The sequence below is a fragment of the Pteropus alecto genome, unplaced genomic scaffold, assembly GCF_000325575.1.
Source record: "Pteropus alecto unplaced genomic scaffold, ASM32557v1 scaffold195, whole genome shotgun sequence".
NCBI classification, from domain to species: domain Eukaryota; kingdom Metazoa; phylum Chordata; class Mammalia; order Chiroptera; family Pteropodidae; genus Pteropus; species Pteropus alecto.
Window position 1 is genome coordinate 4,328,950 of NW_006438073.1, and position 7,961 is coordinate 4,336,910.

Here is a 7,961-nt window from a genome sequence, read left to right on the forward strand (position 1 = left end):
AAGCAACAAATGAACAGGACAAACAAACAGAGCCTCAGGGACATGGATAATGGATTAGTGGTTACCTGACAGTAGAGGCTGGGGAATGAGGGGAGAGGTAGACAGGGTAAATTGGGTCAAATATAGGCAGTTAGGGTGAGGGTGAAATGGGTAAAGGTGATCAAATATATGGTAGCTGAAGGAAACTGGACTTTGGGTGGTAAACACACAATAGAATATACAGATGTCAAATGATAATATACACCTGAAAATTATATAATTGTATTAACCAATGTTACCCCAATAAATTTAATTAAAAAAAACCCAAAACAAAAACTCAGGGATACAGGATAAAGAAAAGAAATCACATGTAGGCCTATTGTAGTCAAGCTTTTGAAAACTGTATATAAAGAGAAAAATTTTAAAGCAACCAGAGAATAAATATGTGTTACTTTTAGGAAGGCAACAATTCAAATGACAGTTGTCTTCTCCTGAGAAACAACAGAGGCCAAAAGGTAATGGACTTACCTGAAAGAAAAAAAAAACAAACCTGTTAACCCCAAATTCCATATCCAGTAAAAATACTTCAAAAATTAATGTGGGGAAAAAAGGCATTTTCAGATAAATGAAAGATGAGAGAATTTGTCACCAGCAAACCTGAACTATGAGAAATGCTAAAGAATGTTCTTTAGGCTAACAGGAAAGATACCACATGAAAATCCAGATCTAAAGGAAAAAAATAAAATGCCCTGGAAATAGTAAACATGTAGGTCAATATAAAAAACTTTTTTTTTCTTCCTGTAATCATTGAGATACAACTGACTATTTAAGGCAGTGGTCAGCAAACTTTTCCTTAAAGAGACAGATAGTAAATATTTTAAGCTTGCAGGCCACACAGTCTCTGAAAGACCTACCCAACTCTGCCATTTTAGCAAGAAATCAGCCATAGATAATATATAAACAAATGTGCATAGCAGTGTTCCCATAAAACTTTATTTACAAAAATGTCTGCTGACCTCTGGTTAAAGCAAAAACAGTAACATTATATTGGGGGGTGTACATATATAGATGTAAAATATATATGACAATAATAACACAAAAATGGGGAAGGAAATGGAATATTACTCAAAATGTTCTTAGATTTTATGTGAAGTGACAATATTAAGTCTAAGTTGACTGATAAGTTACTGTAATCTCAGAATAACCACCAAAAAAATAAAAAAGGTATAATTAAAAAAAGACAAAATGGAATACTAAAAAATATTTGAGTAACTCCAAAGAAGGTGGGAAAGGAGAAACTGAGTAACAAAAAAACAACAAACAAACAGACAAACAAAACCCCAATGGCAGAACTAGAAAACAAATAGGAAACTGGTAGACTTAAATCCAATCATATCAATAACTACATAGACTTACACCTATACAATGATTACATTAAATATACATATAAAATACTTCAATTAAAATCTACAGATTGTCAGATTGGAAAAAAGCTGTAACTATATGCTATATATTAAGAGACATACTTTATATACAAAGAGACAGGTTGAAAGAAAAAGATGGACAAGTTACACTATTCAATCAGTATGTGTAAGGAAGATGGTGTGATCATATTAATATCATACAAAGAAGACTTTAAGACACGGAGTATTATTAGCAAAGAAAAAGATGGAAATTTTATAATGATAAAGGATCAATTAATCAAAGGAGACCTAAGAATCCTAAATGTATATATGTCTAGTGAAAAATTTCAAAATGCAGCTTCAGCAGTAACAGAGAAGGAACACATGTGGGTAAATCCAGCATTTCTGATGACAACCACCAAGGGTGGAGTTGGGGCTCCAGAATTAGGCAGCGGGATTGATCTGGCACAAATTTTATGTAGTGGGTGGAGGTACATAAAGTGATAATCATGTAGCCATAATTTATACAAATCCAATATGCTAAAAGTAATATGCTTTGGATGGAATGTTCTAATTCATGATTCTTATCCAGTAAACATAGCCAGGCATTTTAATAGTGGGTAAACTCCTTTGTCAGAAGTAGGGAGAGGCACATAGTATTATGATTTCATGACTGGCTGAGCAACATAACAAAGGCTTTATTTTCCTGTTAGAAGCCAGACTATTGTCACAAAGAAACAATTCTTTTAAAAATATAATCAGATTGTGTTGACACACAAAGAAAGTATAGGAGAATACATTTGAGCTAGGTCTAGAGTTCTCTCAAGGTGATTAGTGGACCATTTCTGCTTGAGAAGGTAGTGACAGGAGGTAGAGAGATGGTCAGTAAATGATTAAATGACTTAACCTTTATTACAAACAACAGTGGCATCACTCACCCCCAGTAATCTCTGTGTTGACTGCGTTTTATGTTTTTAGCTCCTTTGGGGGTAACCTGCTTGTAATTGTTAAGGTTTGGGTTTCAAGTATCAGAAACCAGTGTTGCAATTATTTTGAATAAAAAGGAAAATTATCGGAAGGATGGCTGTGTATTTCAGGGAATCTGAACAATTGTGCTTTGTAAAAGGACGCTGCCTTTGGTGTGACTAATACTTGCAATTGGCAGTTTCTGTTTCTATCTCTTCAAAATTCCAGCTTTCTGTGTGAGAGAATGTGCCATGTCTATCGTGGGTCACTTGTCTTTTGGACCAGTCAGCAAGGGGGATGGGCACATGGTCACACAGAGGCACCATCTGTGCTTCGTGCTCATAGGGCAGGAAGAGGGAGACAGTGACAGAAACTCTCAGCTTCTACCAACGGTTCTTATTCTTTTTTTGATCCTTTTTATTTTTAACTTATTTTTTAACTTTAAAAAATTTTTATTAAAGTATAGTTGACAAACGACATCCCATGAGTTTCAGGAGTACAGCACAGTTGTTCAACATTTACATACCTTACAAAGTGATCAGTACGATAAATCTAGAAACCATCTGTCACATACTGTTTTTTCGATACCATTGATTGAATTCCCTATGCTGTACATCACATCCCAGTGACTTGTTTATTTTATAACTGGAAGTTTGTACCTTTTTTCTCCTTCACCTTTTCCACCCATCCCGTACCCCCTTCCCTCTAGAAACCATCAGTTTGTTCTATATATCTTATGAGTCTCTTTCTGTTTTGTTTGTTTTCGCATATCAGTTTTTATTCTGCCTCGACACTTGGTACGAATTTTGTCCAATGGACAATATTTTTTATTAAGAACTTGTGATACCCCATTGAAATAAATGAACATTAGGTCATTCCTCTTCTCAAAATCTTGCAGTAACTCTGTATTCCACCAAAGGAAAGCCAATGTGGCCCTTCAGAAAACCATCGGGGCCGAGCGTGATTCGGCCATTACTGCCTCTACATGCCTCCTACCCACCCGCCCCCTGCTCACCTGATTTCAGTCACATTGGCCTTGCTGTTCCTCGAGGGCCAAACCCTTTACCTGATATACTTCTATTCAGATTTTTAAATTTCTCCTTGAATTTTGGTAAGTTGTGTCTTTCAAGGAATTTGTTCACTCCATCGCATCTGTTAAATTTCTAGACATAAACTCTTCATAACGTTCGTTTATGTCATTCTTTAATAATCTTTGATTATCCTTTTAGCAATGTCTCCTCTGTTTTTTTCTTGATATTGTATCTTCTTTGTTTCTTGATCAGTCTACCTGAAGATCCATTGATTTTTTTTTTTTTCTTTTCAAAGAACCAACTTTTGGTTTCATTGACTTTTCTCTTTTCGTTTCCTGTTGTTTTTCTGTTTCATTAATTTTGGCTTTGATCTTTATTATTTCCTTTCTTTTACTTTGAGCTTATTTTGCTCATTTTTTCTAGTTTGTTAATGTTGAAGCTTAGATAATTGACCTTAGACCTTTCTTTTTCTGTTGTAAGCCTTTAAAGCTGTAAATGTTCCTATAAGCTTTAGGTAGATAACACAAATTTTGATATGTTTACATTTTAGTTCAGTTCAAGGTATTTTCTAAGCTCCCTTTGTAATTTATTCTTTGATCCATGGGTTATTTAAAGTGCTATTTAATTTGCACTGTTTGACTCAATTAACTTATATACTTTTAAACTTTTATGTTAAAAAATCTCAAGTCTATAGGAAAACTGCAAGAATAACACAGAGAATAAGCCCTTTGCCTAATTTGCTATGAGCATTTTACCATTTCTCTCTCTCTCTCACCGTATTATTGTTAGCATTGCTTTTGTACCATCCACATTATTAGTAGATTTGAGAATATGTTGCTGACATCATAACCTTTTACCCCTAAATACTTCAGCATATGTCTTAAAACGAAGACAATCGTTTATATAACTACAATATAATGATCAAATTCAAGAAATTTAATACAATTTGACATCCAATTATGACAAAAACTCTCAATAAAGTGGGTATAGAGAGAATGTACCTCAACATAATAAAGGCCATACATGACAAGCTCGCAGCTAACATCATACTCAACGGTGAAAAGCTGAAATCTTTTCCTCTAAGATCAGATTAAAGACAAGAATGCCTATTCTTGCCATTTTTATTGAACATAGTACTGGAAGGCCGAACAAGAGCAATTAGACAAAGAAAAGAAGTAAAAAGACTTATAAATTGGAAAGGGAGAAGTAAAACTGTAACTATTTGCAAATTACATGATCTTATATATAGAAAACACTAAAGACTCTACCCCAAAACTGTTAGAACTAATAAATGAATTCAGTTAAGTTGCAGGGTACAAAATGAATATACAGAAATCTGTTATATTTCTATATGCAAATAACAAACTATCAGAAAGAGGAATTAAGAAAACAATCCCATTTATAATTGCATTAAAAAGAATAAAATTCCTAGGAATAAATTTAATTCAGGAGGTGAAAGACATACTCTTAAAGCTGCAAGACAACGAGGAAAGAAATTTAAGAAGACATAAATAAATGGAAAGATATTCCATGCTAATGGGTTGGAAGAATTAATATTGTTAAAATGTCCATTCTTTCCAAAGCAATCTATAGAGTCAATGCAATCCTTATCAAAATTCCAGTGGTATTTTTCACAGAAATAGAATAAACAATCTTAAAACTTGTAGGATGCCACAGAAGACCCCAAATAGCTAAAGCAATTTTGAGAAGAACAAAACTGAAGGCATTACAGTCCCTAATTTCAAACTGTATTGCAAAGCTACAGTAATTAAAACAGTATTGTACTGGCATAAATACAGACACGGAGATCAGTAAAAGAGACTAGAGATAAACCCGCACATATGCAGTCAGTTAATTTATGACAGAGATGCTAAGAATATACAGTGGAGAAAGGACAGTCTTCTCAATAAATGATGTTGGGAAAACTGGACAGCCATATACAAAAGAATGAAAAGGGACCTCTTACACCACACACACAAATTAACTCAAAATAGATTAAAGACTTGAATGTAAGACCTGAAACCATAAAACTCCTAGAATAAAACATAAGTAGTAAGCTCCTTGACATCAGTCTTCGTGATGATTTTTTTGGATTTGACACCAAAAACAAAGGCAACGAAAGCAAAAATAAACAAATGGGACTACATCAAACTAAAAAGCATCAACAAAATGAAAAGGTAACCTACTGAATGGGAGAAAATATTTGTAAATCACATATCTGATAAACGATTAATACCCACAATATATAAAGAACTCATACAACTCAACAGCAAAACAACAATTCAATTGAATAATGGGCAGAGGATGTGAATAGATATTTTTCCAAAGAAGACATGTAGATGGCCAACAGGCACATGAAAAGGTGCTCAGCATCACTAATCATCAAGAAAATGCAAATCAAAACCACAGCGAGATGTCACTTTACATCTGTTAGAATGGATATTATAAAAAAGACAAAAAATAACAAGTGTTGGTTAGGATGTAGAGAAAGGGACGTGAGTGTGCTGTTGGTGCAGCCATTATGGAAAACAGTATGAAGAATCCTTAAGAAATTAAAGATAAAACTACCATGTGACCCAGCAAGCCCACTTCCAAGTACTCATCTGAAGAAAATAAAAACACTAACTCGAGAAGATATGCATGCTGTGTTTACTGCGGTGTTATTTATAATAGCCAAGATATGAAAATAACTTGTGTATCCATCAATGGATGAATGGATAAAGAAAATGTGATATATATACAACACGGATAGACCTTGATGCCATGATGCTAAATGAAATAAGTCAGACCAAAAAAGACAACTACCATATGATCTCACTTATATATGAAATCTAAACAAACACACAAAAAACAAACCAAAACAACCAAACAAACAAACAAGCAAAATAGGTTGATGGTTGCCAAAGGCAAGCAGAGGGCAGGGGTAGGCAAATAGGTGAAGGGAGGCAAAAGGTATAAACTTCCAGTTGTAGAATAAATAAGTCATGGAGATGTAATGTACCCCATGGCAGTTATAGTTAATAATACTGTATTGTGTATTTGAAAGTTGCTAACAGAGTAGATCTTAAAAGTTCTTGTCATAAAACAATTTTTGTAAGTATGGATCGTTGGATGTTTACTAGACTTATTGTGGTGATCATTTTGCAATATATGCAAATATTGAATCATTATGTTGTATACCAGAAATCAATATAATGTTTAGGTATGTCAATTATAATTCAATTAAAAATTAATACTGATTTGACTATCTAAAATATAATCTATATTCAAATTTCACCAATATTCTAATTGATGTCCTTTGTTGCAATCTTTTATAATTTTTTTCTTATACCAGAACGATGCAGAGTTACATCTTGCATTTAGTTTTCATGTCTCCTTACTTTTCTTTAAAACATTCTTCCAGACTTTGTTTTCATAGCCTTGACAATTTTGAGTACAGATCAGTTGTTTTATAGAAAGTTTCTCAATTTCTGTTTGATTGTTTGATTAGAATGAGCTTATGCTTCTTTGTTTTTGGCAGAAACACTGAATAACTAACTGATATTGAATCCTTCTTAGGGCATCACTAAGGAGCATAATCTCAGACAACCCCATTTTTTAGTGTTTTACTTTGATCATGTGGTTAAAGTCAGATGCCCTGATTATTTTTGAATGAGTGCCAGACATTATGTATACAATTTTTGGTGCTAATTTGAGGCTCTGCATGATGTTATCTTTCTCCAGAGAAGATTTACTTTTGCTTTTGGGCAGACAGCTGGGCTAGGGATAGATAACCCAATTTTTGTCAGAGATTCAGGTAATTCATATTGGGGTTTCAGTCTTTTTGGAACTCATCAATTTATGGTTTATCTTATTCTAAGGATTTAGCACTTAGGGGTCCCAACCAAAAACCTAGGTGTTGACAGGGGCTCTTCCTCCTGGTAGACTCAGAAGTACAAGCTTCATTTTCCCAGTCTTTGGAGTGATCAAAAGCTCAGCTCAGCTTCTTAACCTGTCGGCTACTGCTTTTGCTTTCTGAATTTACTAGAGTCCCTCATGGGGAGAAGTAGCCCCAGATGCTGGGCTTACTTCTCCTCGTCTCCCACCTCTTTCGTATCTCTTATGTAGCTCTTAAGATACCCGCTCCTGTCTACGGCCATGCCACCCTGAACAAGCCTGATCCCATCTGATCTCAGAAGCTAAGCAGGGTCAGGCCTGGTTAGTACTTGTATGGGAGATCACTTAGGAAGACCAGGTGCTGTAGGCGTAAAAAATAAAAAACAAGGGATTGTAAATTGACAAAGTCCTTGCAATCTGTGAGGTCAACCAAGGGGTTGCCCCCCCTAAAAAAAAAAAAAAAAAGACCCCCACTCCTCTGGGAGACCTCTGATACCCTTTAACTCATGGTTGTTACATTCTGTTGGGTTTTCTAAGTGTTCTTGGTAGGAGTGTTGGTCCAAAGATAACTCAATTTTGCTAGAAATGGCAACATTACCACCATTTTTTAATGATTAGTGATCTCATCTAAATTGCTTAGGCTGCAAGGGCCTAAAAATGCAATTAGAAAAGTAATAGTGCATACGAAAACAATGAAAAACTAGTA

General features: G+C 34.5%; 1 pseudogene; it reads left to right on the top strand.

The window, feature by feature from the left end:
- The first annotated feature begins 7,506 nt into the window (after positions 1–7,506).
- LOC112482371 lies at positions 7,507–7,625 on the top strand (annotated as a pseudogene).
- The last annotated feature ends 336 nt before the right edge of the window (positions 7,626–7,961 follow it).